This window comes from Chiloscyllium punctatum, chromosome 52 (assembly GCF_047496795.1).
Source record: "Chiloscyllium punctatum isolate Juve2018m chromosome 52, sChiPun1.3, whole genome shotgun sequence".
Classification (NCBI taxonomy): domain Eukaryota; kingdom Metazoa; phylum Chordata; class Chondrichthyes; order Orectolobiformes; family Hemiscylliidae; genus Chiloscyllium; species Chiloscyllium punctatum.
Window position 1 is genome coordinate 20,515,464 of NC_092790.1, and position 27,485 is coordinate 20,542,948.

At 41.3% G+C, this 27,485-nt stretch overlaps 1 long non-coding RNA gene across 5 annotated transcripts in view; it reads right to left on the reverse strand.

The window, feature by feature from the left end:
- Positions 1-260: 260 nt before the first annotated feature.
- Positions 261-27,485, reverse strand: part of LOC140470644 (uncharacterized) — a 31,681-nt gene continuing 4,456 nt past the window's right edge. Inside the window, exons 2-6 of one of the 5 annotated variants that reach the window (XR_011956582.1) lie at positions 26,663-26,744; positions 23,346-23,429; positions 17,650-17,731; positions 13,875-14,040; positions 261-1,118 (exon numbers count right to left, since the gene is read on the reverse strand). This is a non-coding gene — a long non-coding RNA (uncharacterized lncRNA). Of the gene's footprint in view, positions 1,119-6,972; positions 7,928-13,874; positions 14,041-17,649; positions 17,732-22,872; positions 22,982-23,345; positions 23,430-26,662; positions 26,745-27,485 lie in introns of those variants that run through there. The other 4 variants (XR_011956581.1, XR_011956584.1, XR_011956583.1 and 1 more) reach the window with 4 other exon arrangements.

The window sequence follows — 27,485 nt, forward strand, 5'->3', positions numbered from 1 at the left end:
AATGACGTGGTCTCCCGAGCCCTCTGTGGCAATCAGTTCCACAGGTTTGAAGAAATCCTCTGTTTGAAGAAATTCCTCCAGGGTCATCTCCTCACACTAAGCCTGTGCCCTCGGATCCTTGTCTCTCCTACTCCTGGAAACATCGTCTACATGTCTACTCTTTAACCACATGGCAAGCCCTCCATTCATGGGATCTTTCTTGTGAACCTCCTCTGGACACCCTCCATCTTCCACACGTGCAGGGTCTAAAACTGATCCTAATATTCCAAAGCCTCAGTGGTACATCCGTGCTCTTGTACTTCAACCCTCTAGCAATGAATGCTAACAATACGTTTGCCTTCCTGCCAACTGAACCTGCCTGTTCATCTGAAGAGAATCCTGAACCCGGACTCCCAACTCTCCTTTGAGTTTTAGATTTCTGTTTGTTCTGTGTATACATATAGTGCCGTAGCTGCAGTGGTTATTTAGCTTTCGCTGATTTTTGATACTGATATGGAATACCCTGTAGGCCTTTGTGTTATATTATTGACACTGACAATCAGGTTTGTGGCATTTCACCATTACATTATTGTTTTACATCCCTCAGGTCGAAATAAACATCGAAATGTTCAGAGGTGAGAATTTTAAACGACTCTTGTTTTTTTTCTGATACTTGACTTTATGTAACATATAGATGTGCATTAATACACCTTTTGATCTCGTACTTATTCCTTGATGAATTTTGTGCCATCAACTCCCATTGCATCGGGAGCACATTTGATGTTTTTATGTTCCAGGACTGCATCCTCAACAGTTCAAAATAGACACAGTAAAAACAATGATTGCATCTGTAAGTATATCATTGATGCATAATGACAAGTTGTAATGATCGCTATAAAAGTTACATTTTTCTTTGTGATTATTAAGGTGATAAATGTGTAAATGGTTTTAGTGGAGAAATTCTAAACTTCATTCCTGTTCACTCTATGATTATTCACTCTCTATTAAGACAGCGTCACAACATCAAAAACAAACATTGAAATAATCTGAATGTTAGTGTCGTGGATACTGCTGAGCTCAAACAGCTGAAGAAAATAACACTGGACAATGCAGGAGAAACACCGTAGGTCTGGCAGCATCTGTGAAGAGACATGGACAGCATTAATGTTTCCAGTCCACAAACACTCCTTTAGAAAAGCTAGCTAAAGGACTGGCAGATAAAACACAAGCCATTTCATTTGGGCCACTGTGTGCATTATGTTGGAGACTCACTTCGTGTGAAGTTGAACACATCACGTTGAAACAAGCATTTGACGTGATAGCATTGTGTTTGTATTCACTCTTGTTCTATTCTGTCCTCAAAATAAATCAGAAATGTCAATGATACAGTTGTAATCCATTGCTACATCCTGATTTTCCAATACCATGTGAGGGCATTGGAGAAAGGAATCTTCTCATAGAAAAGCCCAGTGCGCTGGAATGAGTAGTGTGTGGATTGTTTTTCTCTGTGCGAAGGATGAGGAAAAACTATCCAAGTTATGTTGCTTTTCAGTCTCCATCTGGACTCTGGTTTGCACCGACAGGGCAAAGATGCAACTTACAGAACATGTTCAGAATTTATATGGAAACGTGGGACGGGGAACATTCCATAGGATCATAGGAGCTTACGAACGGGCAACAGTAGTCGGCTGTTCGGCTCCTCGAGCTTGCTCCACGGTTCAATAGAATCATGGCTGATCCGACATCCCTCCCATCCACTTTCCCTGTAACTCTTGATTCACTGATTGATCAAGAATGTATCTGTCTCCGCCTTAACTATACACAAGGACTCTGCCCACCCACACATTTCTCTGTGGTAAGAAGTTCCAAAGACACTAAAACGTCCGAGAAAAGACAATCTTGCTCATCTCAGTCATCCATTGACAACCCTAGATTCTGAGACTGTGCCTTCTGGTCCGGGTCGCTTCAATGAGGGGGAAACGCTCTCCCAGCATATGATGCTTTACCAGCGGCATGGTGGCTCAGTGGTTAGCACTATTGCCTAACAGTGCTAGGGACCCAGGTTCCATTCCAGCCTTGGGCAACTGTCCGTGTGGAGTTTGCACATTCTCCCTTTGTCTGTGTGGGTTTCCCATGAGTGCTCTGGTTTCTTCACACAGTGCAAAGGTGTGCAGGTTAGGTGAATCGGCCATGTTAAATTGCCGGCAGCGTTAGGTGCATTCATCAGGGTGAATGTAGGGGGGTGGGTTGCTCATCGTATGGTCGGTGTGGACTTGTTAGGCCGAAGAGCCTGTTCCAAATTGGAGGTAATCTAATCTAATGAGATTGCCTCCATTCTTCTAATCTCTAATGTGTCGGGTCGTAATATTTATAGGATACTACCACCATCCCAGGAATCATCCTGGTTGAGAAATTATAGATCCAATTAATATTATTTGCCATCATTTAATAGACTGAAGGCTATGCAAGGGAGATTCGCTCTAATGACTAGTGGGTGCCGCCAATAATGTAAATTCAATTTCAAAGCTGCCTGAGAACTGTTCATCTCAACAGTTCCCTCATCTGAGGTGTGGTGACCATCTGGTTGAAGCATCAGTGGTCTCTCTCTCTCTGTCTCTGTCTCTCTTTGTGTGTCCCTATCTCTCTCCCTCTCCTCTCTCTCTCTCTATACAAGGCAAGGTTGGGGCTACAATTAAAAAAAATATTTTCTACCTATATTTCAATGGACATCAGGAATTAGCACACACAAACAGTTGACAACATGAATTACTGAGTGTCACTGCTAAAACAGGCAGAGAAAAACTCAACTTCTTTGCTTCTTTTTTCGCAGGTGACAATGCCAATTCGATCTATTACAACCCCACGGTAAGCACACAATTCTTTATCAAGCTCCAGTCACTTTTATTTTCTTGCTATGCAAAGTCTGGTCAGATTCTCCTTTCGAGAGAGAGAGTCCTGGAATCAAAAATATACTTGGAGTTTGAGGAAGTTTAGGACAAGTAGAGATCGATTAACAGAGAGAGTGAGATGGAGAGGGGTGCAGAAAATAAACACAAAATCGAGGGATAATTGGGCAAGTCGTGGTGAGAGTGACGGCTACGGCAATGAAATATGGAGGTAGAGATGAATATAGGAAGCACATTGAAAAACGAGAGTCATAGAGTTGTACAGCATGGAAGCACACCCTTTTGCCCAACTTGTCCATGTCAAAGAGGTTTCCTAAACTGAACTAATTCCATTGGCCTGTATTTGAACCATATCACTCTAAAGCATTCCTATTCATATAAATGTCTAAATGTCTTTCAAACTTTGTCATTGTACCCACCTCTACCACTTCCTTTGACAATTCATTCCATAAACAAACCACCCTTAGCTCCCTTTTACATCATTCCCATCTGACCTTAAAACTATGCCCTCTAGGTTTGAACTTCCCAGTTCTGGAGAAAATACCTTTACGCTCGTCTCCGCCCCTTATAATTTTTAAAATGTCTATAATGTTACCCCTCAGTTTCCGACGATCCAGGCAAAAACGACCCAGCTTATCTATCCTCTTCCTGTAACCCAACCCTCCAATCCCGATAATATTCTTGGATTTCTTTTTTTCTGCACCCTTTCTAATTTAACAACATCTTTCCTGTCACAGGGTGACCAACATTATACACAGTATTATAAAAATGACCTCATCAATATCTTGTGCAGGCACAACAGAATGACCTAATTCCGAAACTCTGGCAAATGAAGGCAAATTGTACCAATCAACACCTTCACCAGCCTGTATACCAGCGACGTCACCTGCACCCCGAAGTTCCTCTGAGCGACACACTCCGAGGACCCTACCAGTAACTGTGTAAGTCCGACCCTGGAATACCTTAGGAAAATGCAATCCCTTACATTTATCCAAATTAAGTTCTGTATGCCACTCCTTGGCCCATTGTCCCATCTAATCGAGATACTAGTGTACTCTTAGATAACCGTCTTCACAAATAGCCCTAATTTTGGCGTCATCTGCAATCTTACTAACAATACCTTCTGGAATTCTCATTCAAATTGCGAGACTGAAAAGACAAAAATAAAGAAAAGTGTGTAGGGTTTGTGTGGAAAGGGATTGAGAGGAAGCAATAGGTTGTTTTTGAAGACAAGTTGAAAAAAAAACCTTTCGAGGGTAATAGAAGTGCAAGATAACAGTGACTACTTTACAAACATCACTTTGCATGTTTGCTGAATGCAGGGCGAGCATTTTGATGTGATTGACAAGAAATGTGAAGGAGTTACTTATGCAGTCTTGAACATGGATCTGCCTCAGTCGTCAGGGAAGTGCTCTGCGTGTACATGGACCTCAAAACATAACAACCCTTGTACTCCAGCCTCCACGGTTGCAGTCTGCTTCTGTTATGTTGCTTGCTGAAACTCATCCAGTGAATGAATTCAACCCACATGCCATTTTCCATCCACTGATACAGCGGTAATCCACCCCTGGTTCCCTAAATCCTCAAAGCCACTTTTGAGCATTGCCAGAAGTTGAAATACAGCAAGATTGCCCAAGAAGGCCTCCTTCTGCACTCAGAAGGTAGGTCAGGCTGGAGTATGAGAGAGAGTGAGGTCAACAAGATTTTCATTTCTGGTTCAAGAGATGTTTGTAAACTTTTCCATCTCAATTAGAAAAGAATATGCCAACGTGGTCCACTGCTGCAAAGATTTATGTACACCAGAGGATTAGGGGACTATCACGTATGACAAAAATTGATTTTTGAGTGGCAGCAGCGGCAGAGTAAAAACGAACCCGGAAGACTACAGCTTAGGTAAGACAGTTTGTTTTAAAATTACTTAAGTGGCCAAGAGCAGTGGGAAATCAGAAGATTGGGAAGGCTACAAAAACAAACAGAAGATAACAAAGAGAGTAATAAGAAAGGAGAGGATCAAATATGAAGGTAGGCTAGCCAGTAATATTAGAAAAACACAGCAGGGGAAGTGATGTCTACCAGAGGGGCAGTCGGGAAGGAAAGCAGTGAGTATAAATACACACCCTTCGACACCAATGGTCATTTGAGTGGGAGCAGCGGCTGTGTATATAAATAAGCTTTTCAATTCTTCAATTATGACTTCCTTAATAATTGACTAGCATTTTCCCTACCATCAATGTCAGGGTAACCAGTTTATAGATCCCCGTATTCTCTCTCCCTCTTTTTTAAAAAAAATTGGGATTACATCATCTACCCTCTTGCCTATTAAAACTCTTCCAGACTTACAAAATGATGAAAAATGATCAACAATGCATCTGCTTTTTCTATAGCCATTCCCTTAATTACTCTGGGATGCAAAGCATCAGCCCCCGGGGTGTTGTCAGGTTTTAATCCCATCAATTTCCCGAAACCACTTGCCGAATACTAAGGATTTCCTTAGGTTCCTCCTTCATTCTTGACCCTCTGACCCCGAGCATGTATGGAAGGTTGTGGTTTTGTCCTAAGTGAAGTCAGATTCAAGCTATTTGTTCAACTGGTTCTGCCATCTTTCTGTTGTCCATGAAGAATTTGCCTGATTCAAGCTGTAAGCGTGATACATTCGTCTGTAGCAGTCCTTTTATCTTCACATAAGGACAGACCCTTTTACAGTCAGGGTTTTAAAAATATTTTCTCCAAGCTTACTTCCACATTCGTTTTCCACTTCCAAATTAATCCCTATGCCCTCCTCTGTTGAATTTTAAATTCCTCCCAGTCCCCAGGTTTGCTGCTTTCTCTGGACAATTTGCATGCATCCCCTTTGGCTTTGACACTCTCCCTGATTTCTTTTGGTAAGCATCGTTGAGCCACCATGTTTCAATTGAGCCAGACAGGAATGCACAATTGTTGAAGTTCATCCATGTGTTCTTTAAATACCTGGTATTGCTAATACACCATCCATCCCTTGGCCGGTTTATCCCAGCCAACCCATGCCACACACAATCAACATTAGCTTTAAGTCCAGGAAACTAGTTTCAGATTTAAGAGTGTCACTCTCCATATTAATGAAGAATGCTACCATTTTGAGGTCACTCTTCCCAAAAGGATCTTACACTAAAATGTTGCCAATTATTTCACAATGCCTAGTCTGGGATGGCTTAGCCACAGTCTGTTCTTTGACATATGGATTGAGGAAACCATATTTCATACTGTCCAAGAAATCTTGCTCCATCACGTTGGTACCAGTTTGTTTCATTCAATCAATATGCAGATGGATATCACCTAAAATAACTGCTGTACCTTTACTGCATCCAACTCTAATTTCCTGTTTGATACAGTCTCCAAAATAATAACTACAGTATACAACTCACACTAACGTCTTTTTCCTTTTGACATTCTACAGCTTCATCCAAACAGACTCCACATCACCCAGGCTGATGTCTTGCCTTACTATTGCAATATCCTCCTTAACCAGCAATGCTACCTCAAATACCTTCCCTGTCTGTCTACCTTAACAGAAAATGTAACAACTGCGAAAGTTGAGTTCCCATCCTAGGTCAACCTTGAGCCAGGTCTATGTGATCGCCAATAAAAATATCCATTAATAACTGTTTGCACACTTACTTCATTCACCTTACTTCAAATGCTCCTGGACTGAGACCTAGAACCTTAATGGTTCATCTTTTTTTTAACATTTATTGCCCTGGTGGACATATGATGTAATGTGCCCCTTGCTGATTTTTGGTTTTGGTTTTACCGTTAAAATTATTAAAGTTTATGCTAACACAAAATATAGCCAAATGTTGGTTTAAGGAATAGGAAACATGAAGTGAGAGACAGAAAAACAAAGCTGGAGAATGCCAACCTTAGATCTGATGAATTTCCGTGGTAAATCACTGCAGCAGCCCCACACTCACCACCCGGGCAACAGCAGAAACACTAAGAGACCGAATGAACAGTGCATGCAAAATTTGCATCTACCACTAATTGCGAAAGCTCAATGTCAAGTTTTAATATTTCTGGTATTTTTAAGAAAAAAAAATGAATGCAAGGAATGTCGAGAGATTCATTTCTTTTTCGAGAACAAAGAATGCAGGACATCACTTCTGACATAACTTTCGGTCCACTGAGAGAACGTTGCTAGGGCCCCTTACAGCTGAAAATGTTGTTTAATGATATGGAAATATCTGAATAAATGGACAAATCAACAAAATTTTCAACTGCTCTCTGAAGTTGGTCTGGGTCAGTGAATAAATAAAAGTATTCATGCAGCAGCTCAGTAGCTGAACAATGTCGTCTAGATAAATTTTCACATTTCCAAAGTACAACATTCTTCTCCATATGGAATACACCATAAACATAGACTGTAAAATGATGAAATTTGAGAAGATTGTAAACATTAAAAGAACTGATTTCCCTCGATTTGTCATCTGTGTATCTTTGGGACTCTCATCACTGCCATGAGCCCGGAGTCTTCTCCGGGCTCTGCTTGTCCTGATAATGTATCTGACAATAAAAGTATTCAGCTGCAGAATCAGAATGAATGGAACCCCGGGTGTTAGAAGGTGATGGAGGAAACCAATCATTATCCATAAATGTGATGTTTCATTGGCGGACATTACAAGACAAAATAGAATGATGTTCGACAAAGTATATTGATCTGTGAGCATGAGTACCAGAAAACATGTTTCGTACAACTCACAGCAGTCATTGTTCCCAATACCAGAGCTGCAGTTTTCTCAGTGCAATATTTACATTTCAACTTCTGACAACAAGTTGCCACAAATCGATCAAAAGGAAAAGCCACAGTGAACCAGACAGACCAATCAGTGGTTGCATAGTTGAGGACGGCATGAATATTCCACACACGGATGGAGTACCGCAGGTGATAACATTCTTTGTGCAAAGTCTGTGGAATATGCCTGTGTCAGGTCTCGGATAATCACCAGAAGGTCTGCCACTGTCATGTCCACCAAGTACCGAGAAACACATTTGGAGAGACCACATTTTCCCTGTGAAAGGATCACAACAGCTATCACATTAACTGAGTGCAAGGGAAATAAAAACAGGAATTAGGTTGTGAGCAAAGCTTTTTTTTAAAACTGGTACTCAAAATTGCAAACGCAGCATTGCATTAAAATGACTGTATCAGTTAAATTGTATCATATTATTGAGAAAGGGGTATGGCTTGTCATTCAGTTGAATCTATACTTAAGTAAAATAAGTAACCTACAAAAAACAATCCATGAATTTGGATAAGTGGTCAGTCTACATTGGACAGTTATTTTTCTGCGAGCAACAAATTCATCCAAATTATGCATTGAGTTGCAGTGAGGCTGGGTACCTGCAGATGGGGTAAGGTAGAGTAGCAGTGATGCAGTCACGTCTGGAAGATTGTGAAAAGGAAAATTTGGAAAGCAGCTTGAGTATCAAGACAGACAGCATAACGAAATTGTAAGTACATGGGGACATTAGAATTCATCCAAAACCAGTGACAAGAACTAAAGAAAAACGAGTCTGTTGAAACATATACTGAGCAGTTGCACATATCACAACTTACCTCAGAGCACAGTCAGAGAATTGTGTGGTTCTGAACGGCTCCAAAACACAGCAGTGAGAGGAACAGATTAAGGATACTAGTATATATTTTAGGAGTTTTGTCTCTCTGGGACCATTTCAGAAACCTTGTGTCATAAAAGAGGAAAATCAGGAATAATTCATGAAAATAATTGGAAGACCTTTCCTGAGAACAACTGAAAAGAAAAAAAAAGTGAGTGCAATTGACCAACTGTTGAAAAGAAGTGACAGAGCACAGGACTGCAACGGGAAAAATAAGCAGTACATTTGTGCTTGTGCAACGTGTTGTCAGTGTGAAACTGAAGGGACTCAGTGAAGACACTGCGCAAAACACTTTACTCAATATTTCCACCACCAGGAAAACACCCATGTGACAAGAGCACTAGTAACAAAAAAGGCCCAACATAAGGGCAGTGTTGACATAACAAAATGAGGCTCTCTCTCTTTAGACAATAGACAATTCTTTCTCTCTCTCTTATTGAAAGACAAATATTTGAATTCCACTGAGGGCGAAAATTAGTCACTTTACAACTTTATCAAGCCATAACAATGAACTTGTTTAGATTTCACAAACATAACCACATCTTATTCTGTCTCTGTCACTCTTCCCTTTATCATTAGAATTTGTTCAAATTATCGATATCTGCATTTAAGTTTCAATCGTTTATCTCTCCCCATCGTGACTTCTCTTTTTACAACTTTTCTCTGTTGGCAATTTTTGTTTTTGGATGTCATAGTTACAAACTTTTTTATGCCTCTTCCCTCATAATACATTGGGTCTCTTTACTGCCTATAAGAAATTGCTCAAGGAATTCAACTAACGATTTCACACTAACGGTGGCACAGTGGTTAGCACTGCTGCCTCACAGCGCCAGAGACCCGGGTTCAATTCCCGCCTCAGGTGAGTGGAGTTTGCACGTCCTCCCCGTGTCTGCGTGGGTTTCCCCCGGGTGCTCCGGTTTCCTCCCACAGTCCAAAGATGTGCAGGTCAGGTGAATTGGCCATGCTAAATTGCCCGTAGTGTTAGCTTACGGGTATGGGTGGGTTGCACTTCGGCGGGGCGGTGTGGACTTTTTGGGCCGAAGGGCCTGTTTCCACACTGTAAGTAATCTAGTCTAATCTAAAATCTAATCTAACTTTTTGCTTGCCTTTTTAATTCTACATTTACCTAAGCAGTTCAATACTCAAGGATCAGAATTTTCCTTCTACTTTTTACTAAATACAAACTTGGGAACGTGGCTAATTTAGGCCTTACAAAAATGTCCCTTAATGAAATGCTTGCGTTTAGAAGTGTCTGTTTGGAGAAATCTGATTAACTTTCCAAATGATTCTTCCTGTGGCCAATCTCAGCTTTCAGAGGGTGTCCACATGAGGGTTACAATTCTAGTTGTGAGCATCTGCTGCATGTGACGTGAGCAAAATTAGGGCACATGATATTAGGGGTAAAACACTGACATGGATTGAAAATTGGTTGGCTGACAAGAAACCAAGAGCAGTGAGAAACGGCTCCCTTTCGGAAATGGCAGGTGGTGACCAGTGGTGTGCCACAGTGATCAGTGCTGGGACTGCAGCTTTTTACAATGTACATTAATGATACAGATGAAGGTATGAAAAGTAATATTAGCAAATTTGTTGTTGACACAAAGCTGGGTGTCAGGGTGAAATGTGAGGATGTTAGGAGAATACAGGGTGACCTGGACAGGCTAGGTGAGTGGACAGATGCATGGCAGATGCAATTTAATGTGGATAAATGTGTGATTATCCACTTTGGTGGCAAGAACAGGAAGGCAGATTACTACCTAAATGGAATCAAGTTAGGTAAAGGGGCAGTTCAACAAGATCTAGGTGTTCTTATACATCAGTCAATGAAAGCTAGCATGCAGGTACAGCGGGTAGTGAAGAAAGCGAATAGCATGCTGGCCTTCATCACAAGAGGGATTGAGTACAGAAGCAAAGAGGTCCTTCTGCAGCTATACAGGGCCCTGGTGAGACCGCACGTGTAATATTTTGCACAGTTTTGTTCCCCAAATTTGTGGAAAGACATTCTGGCTATTGGGGGAGTGCAGTGTAGGTTCATGAGGTCAATTCACGGAATGACAGGACTATCCTATGCTGAAAGATTGGAGTGACTGGGCTTGTAAACGCTTGAGTTAGAAGATTGAGCGGGGATCTTATCAAGACATTATTAAAGAATTGGACACTCTGGAGGCAAAAAGCATGTTTCCACTGATGGGTGAGTCCCGAACCAGAGGACACGGTTTAATAATAAAGGGTAGGCCACTTAGAACAGAGTTGAGGAGAAACTTCTTCACCCAGAGAGTGGTGGGTGTGTGGAATGCTCTGCCCCAGAAGGCTGTGGAGACCAAGTCTCTGGATACGTTGAAGAAAGAGTTGGATAGAGCTCTTAAGGATAGTGGAATCAAGGGTTATGGGGATAAGACAGGAACAGGATACTGATTGAGGATGATCAGCCATGATCATAATGAATGGTGGTGCTGGCTCTAAGGGCCTACTCCTGCACCTAATGTCTATTGTCCATTGTCTATCTGTTCGTCCATTTTACTTTAGTTAAGAAATAATGCCCAAGGGGCCATTTGTCAACTTACTCATGGACGACTATAACACCAGAACTGAACCCATGGGGATATGCTTTGAAGTTTAGATAAGAATAGCATGAAGAGTGAAACATTTAAAGTTGAAGAAGTCAGTAACAGTTAGTTACTTGCTGGAATTTGGGGAATGAACCAACGGAAGTTAAAGTTTTTGAGCCAAGATAGATGACTTTGACAGGAGATAAGCTTGCCAAAAAAAGATACATTTCACCCACATGAATCAGTCCGAGATACAGTTTTCCATAATTTTCTGCACTGTATGAGGAGGCATCTAAGAAAATGAGGAGAACGAGATAATGGAAAAGCAATGCAATGGTTTGAAGATTGCTGTCAATGCAATATGTAAGTCGCACTATGAGCAGTGCGACAGAGGATCACAATGTTCTAGACACAGAGGAAGTAGAGAGTGAGATCTCTGCACAGCAAGACATAATGTTACTTCATACCCCCTATCGATTGAAATAAAATGGGAACTGTTGGTGATGTAGGCTTGGGAGGTTTAACAGGCGCAGTTCTAAGTACAATGAGGGAGATAATCAGGCATGGGATTCCCGTCTCGAAATAAAAGGGGAGGACCCACCCCCATTTGCTCCGCTAGCTCCAGGAGTGACAAGTTGCACTGGAGGATGGGAAATGCTGTTGTTATTAATTATAAGGTAAGAGAAACATCAGCACGTGGAACGACAGTAAGATAGGTGCAAATTAGGAAAATCAGCAGAGAAAGAGAGGCATAAAGGGAGGGGCTAACTTGAAGATGAGCAGAGAGTGTGAGGAGTCTGTGAATGTTGCAGCGATTAATGGGCCGAGTGCTGGCAGGTGGGACTAGATTGGGTTGGGATATCTGGTCGGCATTGGTGGGTTGGACCGAAGGGTCTGTTTCCATGCTGTACATCTCTATGACTCTGAGTGTTGTTATCAGACTGGACTTGTCAGCTTTTGCTGTGTGAAACTGGGAGTGTAGTTGTCATTCTGTTTTTATCTTTGTGAATGAGAGTGTAGTTATTAATCTGTCCCCAACAGTTACTGCAATGTGAATGTATGACTTAAGTTATCAGAAATTGACTGATGGAGAATCTTAGTGACACATTTGCATCACAGTAACTGTCATCATCATTCGTTTGTCTGTTTCTCTGACATGAATGTGTGTGTAGTTATCAGCATGTATTTGTCAGGTTCTACTCTTGTGTATCAAAGTGGAAGCCAGTAATATTCTCTATGTCTGTGCGATACATTCTGTGGTAGTTGTTATGAGGGTTTTGAGACTGGATCTTAATCTTTCCTGCATTTTGTAATTTCTGAGTTGATTTTCAGTCTGTGGGGGTGGGTGGGTGGGAGAGGAGAAAGGGTGATGGTGGAAGGGAAACTGTTCTATTCTGAGAACCATTCTGAATTATGGTCACACATTTCCTGTTTGGGGAGAGAGTCTGGGATCGGTGGTATCACTGAGACATTTAATTTCAATTTGTCTCCAGACATTGCTGATGTTTTTTAAGGGAAGAGCTTTATTCTGCATGTCAGTCCATTTCTGTCTGATATTTTTCATACCAATATGTAACACAACAGCATGTCCTCTCCTTTCTCATCAAAATCAGAGTCATTGATATGGTACAGCTTAGAAGCAGACCATTCAGTCTATTATACCTCTACTGAAACATTCTTTTATACATCAGTTCTGCAGTAATTGTTGGAATGTGAACTTCATCGACTCATTGTCAGTGTCGAAATGGAAAGGACAATTTGACATCAGTTCTGCTGTCATCTTACTTTTAGTAACAATAGTGCTAGTTTTGATATGTTTCCCACCATCTCAATCAAAGATCATTGGTCAGATCATATTTGTGTTCAGTTTGGTCACTTTTCTTAAGGGAGGATCCTCAGGCTTGAGTAAGGGTTCATTAGACATTTACAGGATCTCATTCACTTACATTCAGTTGTGGGTTTGTGTCTGAGTGTAGCATAAACTCTGTAAAAATACTCTTTTCAATAACGCTCATTTGCATTGCATTTCAGTCTCAGATTATTGTTACATTGTGCGTGTATGCCTGTATAGTAGACTTTATCAGGCGTTGCTGGGCACTGCATATCCTCAGCTGTGATAAGTGATGTTGAGTGTCAATTGAGGAAATAATCGAGGCCAAATTTTATTCTTCTCCTTTCAGCATCCAGTAGCTGAGAGCAAGTCAGTTCACTGTTGTGCTGCCAGTCTGTATCTCAGTTCATGTCTCCTGTAATTGTTAGTGTCAGGAGGAATTACGTATAAGTGAAAATGTAACACACTGCAACAGAGAGGATTCTGTGCTGTTCTTCAGAGTCAAGGGAGGAATTGTGTATCGTGCAGAATCTAACAAGCAGTAATGATATAAAATGTTCATCTTCAGAACAACATTAGTTTTTGTTTCAGTGCATAGTGATGTACTTTTCTGAAAACTGCTGAACTAACAATCAATGTAAACTGAATCCATTTGCAACTAAGTGACAAACCATTCAACTGCATTGGAGCTGACTGTCCATAATGTTCCTTGTACAGAAAAGACAATTGGCAAATTCACTTCTATTTTCTGATGTAGACAGGACATTACCCTGCCCTGTAGTGTGATGATGCACCATTAACAGTACTCTTGTGTTACTCTAGTTGGGAGGAGGAAAGGAAAAAGGACTTTTATTTTTTGTCATGCATTGCAGAATACGTAAACTGCCAAATTCAATTAATGGAATAACCAATACTGTTCAACTCTGCTTGAAAATAAAACGAGCAGTTCCTCAAACTCACCAATTTTGGCTTTTTTTCTCCACTCTTTGAAGGGTGGTTATTACATTCCTTTGATGCATTGTGAAAATTGCAGCAAGATTTCACGCTTTTTTGGTGATACATCCTCAGGAAGGGGAGGAGGAATGCAGAGCTCTTTGTAGATAATTGAAACTAGTTTCTGGTTGGACTGAAACAGACAAAACAAAGTCATCTACTGCAGTATGAAGAAATGGAGAATGATATTGTGATAAAGATTAGATTATTTCGTGTGGAAACAGGCCCTTCGGCCCAACAAGTCCACACCGACCCTCTGAAGAGCAACTCTCCCAGACCCATTCCCCTACATTTACCCGTTCACCTAACACTATACGCAATTTAGCCTGGCCAATTCACCTATCCTGCACATTTTTGGACTGTGGGAGGAAACTGGAGCACCTGGAGGAAACCCACGCAGACACGGGGAGAATGTGCAAACTCCACACAGACTGTTGCCTGAGGCGGGAATTGAACCCAGGTCTAACCACTGTCCCACCATGCCACCCACAAGATGGGGATGGCAGCTCCTCTGATCCCATGATACATTTATGCAAATGGATGTTAGCTGCTCAGGATGAAAATTGTTAGCTGGTTGTTTCTGGCCAGTGAATATTCATGTTTTGAGGGGCCTGATTCTGTGCTGTCGGCCTCCCCCTCTCTGACAAAGGATTTGTGGGTCAAAATCATTTTGAATGTAACATTTTCTGTCACTTGCAATGTCAATGGAACTACAAGGTGGTTAGACAATGTGATGGGTGTCAGGATGATGTATGTTTTGAAACTCATTGTAAGTCAGAGAGAGAGATAGAGACAGAGACAGTGTGTGTGTTTGTGTTGGGGGGGAGGGGTTACGTACCTACACACTAATCATTCTGTGTCAGGCTTTGATAGGGAATGTGCATATGGAATTCATATTATTTGATTGCTGTCTCTATATAAATGACAAAAGATTAATTCTGTTGCTCTGAATTCCTGAGAGCTGTAATGTTTCCTTCAACATAAATTTGTACTCTATCTATTTTAGATATGGTTGCCCAAAGTAATCATATCAGCTATTTGTCACCTTGATTGTAACATTAAAATTATTGTTACCAAATGCAGATGATATAAAGATTGGTGAACCTGTGGGTAGTGTAGAAACTTGTCAAAGGATACAGCAGGAGATGGCCTGAAAATATGGCAGATTGAGTTTAATCTGGCAAAATGTAAGATACTGGACTTTGGGAGATCAAATGTTAAGGAAAGGTATACTGGAAATGGTTGGACTCTGAAAGTCATTGAGGTACAGAAGGATCTTGGGGTTCAAGTCTCTCGCTCCCTGAAAGTGGCCATGCAAGTAGATGGGGTGGTATCTATACGAAGGTGTCTGGCATGCCTGCTTTATTGCTTGGGGCATTGAGTACAAAGGTCAGGATGCCACATTGCTGCTTTATAAGACTTTGTTAGGGTTATGCTTTGTTTTATGACAAAACATTAATTCTGACCTTCTCAGTTACTGATAGTGAGTTCAAATATTGAAGGAAACATTTCAACTATCTACTTCATATATGGTTGTTCAAAATAACAGCATTGTCTATTTGTTAACCTCTATTGTAATGTGAAAAGTATCCTTAGTAAAGTTCAGAACCCACGAGGACAGCCTCAAATCGGGAACTTGGGTTCCTATTACAGGGCTCATGCACGAAGCATCGATTCTCCTGCTCTTTGGATGCTGCCTGACATGCTGCAGTTTTCCAGCAACACATTTCCAGCTTTCATTTCTGTTACACTACACACTCTCACTCATACACATGCACACACTCATGCATACCTTCTCTCATCCACACACTTCCCCTCATACACACATACATACACGCCCCCCACACTCACACCTATGCACACACCCTCTCACAGGCTGACACCACCACACTCATATACACAAACTTTATCAAGCGTGCACACACACTCACAAACATATTTGCATATGTACTCTCACTGCACACACACACACACACACACACACACTCACTCACAAGTCTATGGGGTGAATTTGCTTTTGCAGAATTATATTCGCAGATACATTCTATTTTGCTCAAAAAGAGCACAATCTGCAGACAGTCAATCCATATACTTCTACATTGTCAATAGAACCAGTGTGACGCAAGATTGGGGTGCAGACAGACTCTAACCTCACACCTTTAATACATTATCTGAGCTGAGATGTCACCCTTTTTAAAATAAAACTTGAAGTCATCTTGAGAATGTGACGTAAAAGAAGTTATGGGATGTACATATTAATGAACTGAAACCCGCAGCCCATTCTAAAGGATGAAAGACTTTACAATTCAGATTTGTTCAATATATCATTTCAGTTGCATAACACTAATGTTTCGCTATAAATTCTGTGCCTCATGATCCTGTTTCACAGCTACCTGATGAAGGAACAGTGCTCTGAAAGCTAGTACTTCCAAATGAATCTGCTGGACTATAATCTGGTGTTGTGATTTTTCAGTTGTGGTTGCCAGATTACATTAAGGACATGGAGGACTCAGAGAGGGTACAGAAGAGGTTTGCCCGAATGTTGTCCAGAGGGTATGAGCTATAAAGAGAAGCTAGAAAAACCTGGGCAGGTTCCTTCTGAGCAGCAGAGGCTGAAGGCTGACTTAATAGAAGACTGTAACATTTTGAGAAGAGTTGTAGCTCAGGTTGAGATTCTGGATCCAGGTTTTCTCACTGAGCTGGGAGTTCCATTTTCAGATGCTTTGTCACCATACTAGGCACCATTATCAATGAGCTTCAGATGGTATGGCCTGCTTTCTATTTGTGTCCACTACATTGGACAAACAGGCAGAAAACTAGCCATAGCTAGCCACAAAAAGACATGACCACTCTCACTAGTATCCTTACATACAGATGAGGAGGGACAACACATCCATCCTCGGAAAGACCAAACAGAGAGACACACGAGAATTCCCAGAAGCATGGTATTCCAATCAGAACTCCATCAACAAGCACATTGACTTGGATCCACTTTACCACCCCCAGAGAAAATGAGCAGGAAATGACATCACCAACCCAAAGAAACTTAAACACATGAATAGAAATTGGGCCATACCACCAGTGCTTCATCCAGAGGCTCACTGATGATGTTACCTAGTATGGTGATGAAACATCTGAAAACAAACCTTCCAGTCAGCCAGCAAACCTATATCCAGAAGTCTATAAAATTGAGATGCATGGTTAAGGTTAATGGTCAGAATCTTTTTCCAAGAGTTGAAATGCCTAAAACTAAGGGGCGTGCATATATGGTGAAAGTTCAAAGGAGACCGAAGGTGCAGTTTCTTTTAATGTGAAGAGTGGAATGCACTGCCAGGGGTGGTGATGGAGGCAGATACATTAAAGGTATTGAAGGGACTTAAAAATAAGCAAATTAACATGCAAGAAATGGAGGAATATGGACCAAGGGCAGGCAGAAGGGATTAATTTGATTTGGTGTCAAATTCGGCACAACATCGTGGGCTGAAGGACCCTTTCCTGTGCTGTACTGTTCAAGTTCAGATTTAATGCAGTGTATATTTTGGATGAGGATTCATTCAAATTGATGGGAAATGGGTAGCATGCATTGATAATATAGATAAAATATATAAAATTCTAATTCCTTGGTGGTGTTTGACTCTTGGTTTGAACATAGCTCTCAGCAATTGGAGCTCAATGTGAACCTGACTCAATCCACTCTGTGACTGTGGAAAGGATGTTCTTCGCTCTGATGGCAGTAACATACCTGCTGTTTGTTTGAAGCAGCTGGTCACACTTGGCTCTGTACCGAGGGAATATTACATTGTCCTGGTCCTTTGAGTACTTGCCTGGAGGAAGACAGAAGAGATACCTCCTGTAAATCAACATCAGTTATGATTGGCAACATCAATGTAACATTCAGTTAATGATCATTAGGATATTTTTTGTTTAAAGCCAGACATTTAAACAGAACCACGGGTCTGATTCCACTCCTGCTCCAAGCTGCTCCTTGTACATTTTTTCTTATAATTCTAACACCATTTGAGTGAGATTCAGAAACTAAACAACACCCAAACAGCTCCATGAATGGGGCCACCTGATGCAAGTGGGTATGTGGATATGAGAGTTTAGTTATTGATCTATGCCTGTCAGTTCCTGTTTGGTGAATGTGTGAGTGTAGTTCTCAAACTGTAACTTTCGGTATATGGTAAATATATTTACATTTTCACTCAGCATTGACTGGTCTGGTCTCATTGATAATTAGACAATTATATAAATAATACAGCATCAGTGGGGCGGGAGGTGCGGTGTTCTGTCCATGTCAACGCCAACACACCCAGGTGTCCTTTCTCATCCCACCTTCCTGGCACAGCCCGTAACCTTGCTGTTTACAACACTTGAGGTGCAGTTCCAGGGAAATTTTGTTTAAAAGAAAATGTAAGGTCTCTGCCTGCATCACCAAATCAGGCAGCGAATTCCAGATACCCACCACTCTCTACATAAAAAAAACATTTTTCCTCATATCATCTAATCCTACAACCACTGAGCTTGAATCCATGATCACTGGTTGTTGAACTCTCTGCCAAAGGAAACAGGTTCCTCCTGTCTAAGGTCTCCCTCTCACTAGTTAGTTTAAAAAAAAATCACACAACACCAGGTTATAGTTCAACAGGTTTATATAGAAGTGCATGATTTCAGACTCCTGCTCCTTCATCAGGAAGATGTAGACCCCCGTACCCATGGGGTATATGTTCCAGGACCTACAGCAGAAATGCAAAAACCGCAGATAGCTGCAAAACCATTAATTTGAATGGGAAATATACCTTCCTGGCAGCCTCCTGGTCCCTGGTTCTAGAAGATTTCATTTTATATACTTGGACCATGGTAAACCGTAGGTAAGTAAAACAGCAATTACCAGACCCACAGATACATGGCCCCCCTGTATTCCTTAATCATGGCACCGCTCTTCCAAGGAATACAACCCCAACCTCTCCAATCTCTCCTAATAGCTACAATTCACCAGCCCTGGCAACATTCCAGTAAATCTCCTCTGCACTCTCTCCACAGCAATGACGTCCCTCCTGTAATGTGGTGACCCGACTGCACACAATATTCCTGTTGTAACCACCTGTGCCTCATACAGTTTCATTGTTATTTCCTGAATTTTGTATTCAACCCTCTGCCAATGAAGGAGAGCATTCCATCTGCCTTCTTTACAGCCCCATGTATCTTTAGGTACCTGTGCATTTGCTCACTAAGATCTCTCACTTCACCTGCCCCCCTCAGTATATTAATGTGTTGCTGGAAAAGCGCAGCAGGTCAGGCAGCATCAAAGGAGAAGGAGAATCGACGTTTCGGGCATAAGCCCTTCTTCAGGGAATTCCTGAAGATCAGCTTATGCCCGAAATGTTGCCTCTCCTTCTCCTTTGATGCCGCCTGACCTGCTGTGCTTTTCCAGCAACACATTTTTAAGCTCTGATCCCCAGCATCTGCAGTCCTCACTTTCTCCCCTCAGTATATTCCCATTTGTTGTCTAATTCCATTTATTGTCTGAATTCCCAAAATGCATTCCCCAAAACTTAGAGCTGAACTCCATCTGCCACTTTCCTGTCCACTCCACCAAACCATCTGTATAGTTTTGGAGCTTACCGTAATCCTCTATACGGCCAATTTTTCTGTTGTCTGAAAATTTCACAACTCTGCCCACCACATTCAAGTCCAAATCATTCATGTATAAAACCAACAGCAGAGGTCCCAACACTGAACTATGCAGAGCAGCACTTGAAACAACTTTCCATTCACAATGACCGCCATTGACCATTATCCTTTATTTCTGTGACTAGTCAATTCAACGCATTGCCCCATATCCATGGGATTTTACTTCTTCAACCAGTCTGCTGTGATGCTGCTGCTCCTTTAACAAGTTTGTAAAAGACAGGCTCGGAAAAGTCGAAGTTGATAGGTTTGATTATAGCTAACAGGTAATGCCTCAGGCGAAAGGCTTCCACATTTTTAAGAAGAACACTTGTACAATAAAAGGGGAGTGGCCCAGTTTTCCCAGCTCAGCTTTTCTCTGGTTTGATTTGGTTTTTGACTGTCTGGCTATTGACTGAAAGCAGTCAGGCAGCTAAAAAAGCTGCTGAACCCAAAGGAGTCAGTCCATGCTGGTACTCTCTCTCTGACATCTCTCCTGTAAGACCATGTGTTTGAGTTTACCTTTTGTGCCAAAGGGTATTTATGGGAATTGTTGTAAATGTTGGAAACACCATCATTAACTTGGTATAATCTGTTGGGTTTCCAGATTTTTAAGTTATATAGTATTCTGTTCTCTTTTGTTTGTGTATCATTCAGTAATTTTGTAAATCAAACTGTTTTGTTTAAAACTACTGGTTTGACCAGCTGCATCACCCCCCGGAATATCTTCGTTACACCCACTCAAAAGAATGAGCAAAATTAGGGTCCGGGTTACTTTCTTGAAATGTTTTGCGGGGATCTGGCCTTTTCCATAATGACTGGGGGCTGTTTGCAGAATGTATTCTGTAGTTCTGACTTGGGATTTGGTTTTTTGGACTCACAGGCAGCAAGTGGTAAGTCTTAGTGTCTTTTGTTCCGAGTGTTGAATTTAATTGGTTTAAACAGCGCTTGGAAAAAGTGAGGACGGCAGATGCTGGAGATCAGAGACTAGAGTGTGGTGCTGGAAAAGCACAGCAGGTCAGGCATCTGAGGAGTAGGAGAATCAATGTTTTGGGCATCAGCCCTTTATCAGGAAACAGTGCTTGAGATAGCAATGGCTCTTTGAGTCATCAAGAGTTTTCTGGGGGTGGAAGAAGTCACTTCAGATTTTTGCAAAAAGTGATTAATTCCAAGCTGCTGGAATTAGCAGACAGGCTGGAGCTTGACCTGCCTCCTTCCATGAGGAAAAGGGCGATAGTTACAGCAATAGCTCAACATTTAAATTTGCTGAAAATGCCATCAGAATCTTTAGGGATGGCTAACATTCAATTGACAATGAACCAACTCAAGTTAGAGGCAAAAGTCAAGGAAAGGGCAACAGAAACAAAACAGTTTGAATTACAATTAAAAGCAGAAGAGAGGGAGAAGAGAGAGAAAAGGAGAGAGGGGAAAGGAAGAAAGAGGGAGTTTGAACTTTAGAAATTGGCACTTCGACAGGAGTTCAAAAATTTGCTTCCTGAAGTAATGAGAACTCATGTGGAAGAGCAGAGAGTTAAACCAGCAAGACTGGCATCAGAAATGGCTGATGATTGAGTTGATCAATGAATTAAAATTATGCTGCCAAAATCAATTTCAATCCATGAGGGATAATAATTGTGGATAAGAGAAATTCTCACATGGAAAGGGAAAAGTAGATCTCGGTGAAGATCATAAGGATGATTTACTACAGGGTGAAAAGGAAACCCTTGAAGGGGAAAGAGAAGTGAAACAGCTCTGGTGTTTTCAATAAAGTAGGCCACATAGAATCAGTATTAGTGGGTTAGGAAAAGCACTGAGAAGCCAGATGTAGGAAAACAGGATAAGCCAGTGAACTTTGTTAACAGAGAGCACTGTGGAGAATAGAAAGCTGCACCAGAATGGACAAGCTGGTTGGAGGTTGTTTATGGAGGAAGTGCCAGATCTTCTTAAACCATACACCGTGAAGGTAAAGTTTACACGTATAGGCCAGAAGGAGCAGGTAAAGAGGTGACAATATTCACACATACAAGGATCCTCTCAATCTGCGATGCTAAAAGATGAGGATATATGTCCCTCTGAAGGACAATTGCCAGAAAAGGTACGAGTAACAGGAATTCACATTGAGACAAGAAATGCTCAATTGTCAGAAGTGAGGTTAGAGTGTGTAGTGAAGAGGGGAGAAGTCATAGTAGGAGTACTGGACAAACTTTCAGCTCCGGGAATACAATTTGTCCTTGTTAATGATGTTGCTAATTCACCGGTAGGAGTGCTGCTGACTGTGGTTGATACGCCAATGGAAATCGAGGCAACTCAACTATTACAGGACACCCATCCTGGGATGTTTCCTGTGTGGTAATGAGGTCACAATGTCACCAGTTGAAACAGGAAAGACCAAAGAGTACAGATAAGAAAATTAAAGGGAAACTAGCAGAGAGCCTGTTTGATCAGATAGTTGAGACAAACCAGAAACAGATAGATGACAAAGCAGACATCTTTAGCTCAGGTAAATTAACTGAGTTACGGCAGTAAGATGAAAATTTAAAGCAATTGTATCAAAAGGCATACACAAAATGAACCCAAATGTGTCCCTGATTGTTCGTATCTTAAAAATGATGTGTTAATGAGGAAATGGAGAACCTCACATATTCAGGCAGGTGAGAAATAGGCAAACATTTATCAAGTCGTATTGCCAGTGGGTTATGGAAAGGACGAGTTGCGAGTAGCACATGAGCTACCTGTATAGATTGTGTGTTTGAAATTCACATTATTTAAGTGTCATCTCTATATGTGACAACTATTCAGTCAAGGATGAATCCTGTCCTTCTCAGTCACAGATAAACTCCATGTAAATATGCTTCATCCCAGTTTGAGAATTTGAGCTGTGTGCAGAGGCTGAACAGGCTGGAACTTTTTTCCCTGGGGAGTGACCTTATAGAAGTTTATAAAATCATAAGGCGCATGGAGAAGTGCTGGAGCCTGGTACAATTATAACATTTAAATGGCATCTGAGTGGGTATAATGAGAAAGCCTTAAAACTTGCCCTTAAATACTTTGTGGAAATGTAATGTTGAATTATAGAACACAAGAAAATAAACAGGGCAGGCAGGGGGGTATCAGGCCACAAAAGGGGGAACCTAGGATGTGCAGCAGATAAAAAACATCTGTGATAACAGGATGCTCTAAACCATAAATAACATTTGCCTTAACATCAATGAATCTGTGTAAAAAGGACACAGAGTGATAAGATTCAGAGATGTTAACTTGTGAAATTAATGACAGTTGAAAATGTCGATTCTCATGCCTGAAACGTCGATTCTCCTGCTCCTTGGATGCTGCCTGACCTCCTGCGCTTTTCCAGCAACACATTTTCAGCTCTGATCTCCAGCATCCGCAGTCTTCACTTTCTCCTAAATTAATGACAGTGTTTGACTGTGATCTCAGAAACTTTGTATCATCTCAGAATCATGTCAAAAGCCTATCAATTGTGTGAGTATGTGTGTGAGAGAGAGAGATCCTATCAATTGTGTGAGTGTGTGTGTGTGTGAGAGAGAGAGAGAAAAAGAGAGAGAGATAGAGAGAGAGAGAAAGAGAGAGGGAGAGGGAGAGAGAGAGAGAGATAGTTGATAGAGAGAGAGAGAGAGAGAGAGGAAGAGAGAGATAGAGAGAGAGAAAATGTATTTGCATTTTGGGACTTTATGATGATTTTGAGTAGCCATTGCTGATTATGAAATACAAATTCTAAAATGTAATATTGATGAAGCTTTAACTTACTTGGTGTTCTTATACACCAGGACTGCCCCACTGTCAATTCTAACTCGTCAGATCTTATGTCGTCTTTGAATTTGATTCACAACCCTGAAAAGAAAGCATGTTTAATTTGATACTAATGAATCATTTCAAATTTCACCTTTCAGCCTCAGGTACAGAATGATTTTGTGTTTAAGATAAAAGCAGGAGTCTGCTCCTAACTTAAAAATTATTCTAAACCTAACATTGAAGAGATTCTGACACAATCTGTCAGGAAGCCATTTTATCATCAAAGCTTGCCCTCCTCACTGAGATGCCATTTTGTAAAGCAATGATATCTGACATGCAAGCTGTGCAAGGTTCCCTTATGACCTTTCCCACTTAGTTTAGACTGGTACCTCTTTATGATAGGGATTTACCTCACCACAGGCACTGACTCGGCTGGATCTGTTTTTCCCACCTGATGGATGGTTGAAGGCCTATAGGAGTGATCAGTTAAGCGCATACAGACATGTTAATTAACTTCTCTTCCTTAAGAATTGTTGTCTTTCCACTGTCTGTCTAATTAAGAACATGCTGTGATTTTTGTAACATTTTCTATAAAGGAAGCCTGTTTGAGACAGACGCCTGCGAGGACTCTTAAAGGATGAGCTGGTATCCTACATTTCAAAGGTTTTAGAACCTCAGCTAGCCTGGCTTATAGGTGTCAATGTTATGTTATAACAGTGATGGTATTTGTAAATAAAGGGGAAAGCTAGAATTAAACAAAACTGTTTGTAAGACCTTTTTATTCCAGACTACCAAAGAGTATGATCTCCAGGACTAACCAAGAGAGACTTATTGGTCTGAGTTCACAAGGGATTCCCTGGGCTGTCTCAAATCTGTACTTTAACAATATGAATAGGAAGGGTTTAGAGAGAGATGGGCTAAATGATGGCAAATGGGACCAGATTAAGTTAAGATATCTGGTCAGCATGGACAAGTTGGACCGAAGGGTCTGTTTCCATGCTATATGTCTCTATAACTCAATGACTCTTTGGTAACTCTTGCCCTGTCAGTGAGCACAGTTTCCCTCCATCTCTGCACTTAACCCCTACTATACGGATGGTTGTTGAAATAATGCAACAATGTGGCCTGTCTTCATTGTAACTTTGAAAATGCTCTTAATAATTGCAGATTTTAATCCAGTTCCAGAATGTCTATTTTGGATAAGGACTCAGTTTATCTATCTTCAACACTGGTGTGTAAACGTCAATGGGCTACATACCTTCTGTTTGTTAGAGGCAGCTGATCACTCTTTGCTTTGAACTGAGGAAGTATTACAGTGTCTTAGTCCCTCCAGTGTTTTTCTTGAGGAAGACAGAGAGAGAGACACCACCTGTAAATCAACATGAGGCTAGTCTGGCAAGATTGAACTGATCATTGTCACATTCATTGTATCTTCAATAGGATGTGTGTTGTCTTTTTCTTTAAAGCCAACAACTTAACCAGAACCACGGCTCTGATTCCATTGTTGCCCTGAGCTGCTCCTTGTCTGGGAATTGTGTTTTTTTTTCATGTGATTCAGTACCAATTGATTCGGAGATGCTGGTGTTGGACTGGGGTGCACAATGTTAAAAATCACACATCAGGAGCTTCCAAACACTCCGTTGGACTATAACCTGGTGTTGTGCGATTTTTAACTTGATACCAATTGAGTAAGATCCAGAAACTGAGCAACAACTGCCCAGCACCATGAACGGGAGTACTCAACCACCAGGATGTTTACACAGTTCAATAACCAACTCCCCAACTCCCTGTTGGAAAGAGGAAACTGGCGCTATTGCTCATGTTTTTACCAAGACCCCAGTGTATGTCCTTTTACAACAGTATCACATTCCTACAGTTGGTCCACACAACCTCAAGAAAGAGGTTGCCTCAAACACTATTACAATCATATTTTATGTAATATTCTTCCCCTGCTCCCACAGACAGTAACAGTATCCAATAAAAAGGAGATGGCAATTCCTCGATGTCAGGTACAAAGGCCGGGGCTCTCGTAGGTACATCCACGTTTTGAATCAGAAATGTTTCTCGCGCACACTTAAATTCCTCTCCATCTAGACCCTTCACACTATGGCATTCCCAGTCCATGTTTCGAAAGTTAAAAACCCCTACCATAACCACCCTATTATTCTTACAGATAGCTGAGGTCTCCTCACAAGTTTGTTTCTTAATTTTCCTCTGACTATTAGGGGGTCTTTTATACAATCCCAATAAGGTGATCAACCTTTCTTATTTCTCAGTTCCACCCAAATAATTTCCCTGGATGTATTTCCGGGAATATCCTTCCTAAGTACAGCTGTAATGCTATTCTTTATCAAAAACACCATTCCCCCCTCCTCTCTCACCTCGCTTTCTGCCCTTCCTGTAGTATTTATATCCTGGAACATTAAGCTGCCAGTCCTGTCTATTCCTGAGTCACGTTTCTGTAGTTTCCTGTGGTGATGTCGTTTCCTGTTCTTTTTCTTGGGGGTGGTAAATAGGATCCAAGTCAATGTGTTTGTTGATGGAGTTCTGGTTGGAATGCCATGCTTCTAGGAATTCTCATTCATATCTGTGTTTGGCTTGTCCTAGGCTGGATGTGTTGTCGCAGTCAAAGTGGTGCCCTTCCACATCTGTATGTAGGGATACGAGTGAGAGTGGGTCATGTCATTTTGTGGCTAGTTGTTGTACATGTATCCTGGTGGCTAATTTTCTGCCTGTTTGTCCAGTGTAGTGGACTCATATCCACAAGTCTCTATAATTGAGATGCATGGTTAAGGTTGATGCTCAGAATCTTTTTCCAGGAGTTGAAATGTTTAAAGCTAAGAGGCATGCATACAAGGTGAGAGGGGGAAAGTTCAAAGGAGACATACAGGGCAGGTTATTTTAAACATAGAGAGTGGTAGGAGTGGAACACACTGCCAGGGGTGGAGATGGAGGCAGATACGATAAAGGTATTGAAAGGACTTTTAGGTAAGCAAATGAATATGCAAGAAATGGAGGGTTATGGACCAAGGACAGGCAGAAGGGATTAATTTCATTTGGCGGCACAACATTGTGGGCTGAAGGACCCAGTTGTGTCCTGTAGCGGTCTATGTTGAGATTTAATGCAGTGTATATTTCGTATGAGGATTCATTCAAGTTGATTGAAACTGGGTAGAATGCATTTAGAATATAGATTAAATAGATAGAAACTTCCATTTCATCGGTGGTGTTTGACTTTAAACATATCTGGAAATGGTGCTCAATGCGAGTCTGACTCAATCCACTCTGTGACTGTGGAAAGGATGTTCTTCACTCTGATCATAGTAACATACCTGCTGTTTGTTCGAAGCAGCTGGTCATATTTGGTTCTGTACCGAGGGAATATTACATTGTCTTGGTCCTTTGAGTACTTGCCTGGAGGAAGACAGAAGAGATAACTCCTGTAAATCAACATCAGTTGTGATTGGCAACATCAATGCAACATTCAGTTAATGATCATTAGGATTTTTTTATTTAAAGCCAGCAAATTAAACAGAACCACGGGTCTGATTCCACTCCTGCTCTGAGCTGCTCCTTGTCCATTTTTTCTTAAAACTCTAAGACCAATTGAGTAAGATCCAGAAACTAAACAACATCCACACAGCTCCGTGAACAGGACTACCTGATGCAAGTGGGTATGTGGATATGTGAGTTCAGTTATTGATCTATATCTGCCAGTTCCGGCTTGGTGAATGTGAGAGTATAGTTATCAAACTATAACATTCAATATATGGTCAATATGTTTACATATCCAGACAGCAGAGACTGGCAGGGTCCAATTGATAACTATCGAATCATAAAGATAATACAGCACAGAGGGGGCTATTCAGCCCATCTTGGCCATGCCATCCAAAGACACCCAGATGCCCTTTCTCATCCCACCTTCCTGCCACAGCCCATAGCCTTGCAGTTTACAGAACTCGATGTGCAGTTCCATGGATTTTTGTTTAAAAGAGTTTAGGGTCTCTGCGTGCACCGCCAAATCAAAGTTAAAAATCACACAACACCAGGTTATAGTCCAACAGGTTTACTTGGAAGGACGAGCTTTTGGAGCACTGCTCCTTCATCAGGTGATTGTGGAGATTAAGATTGTAAGACACAGAATTTATAGCAAAA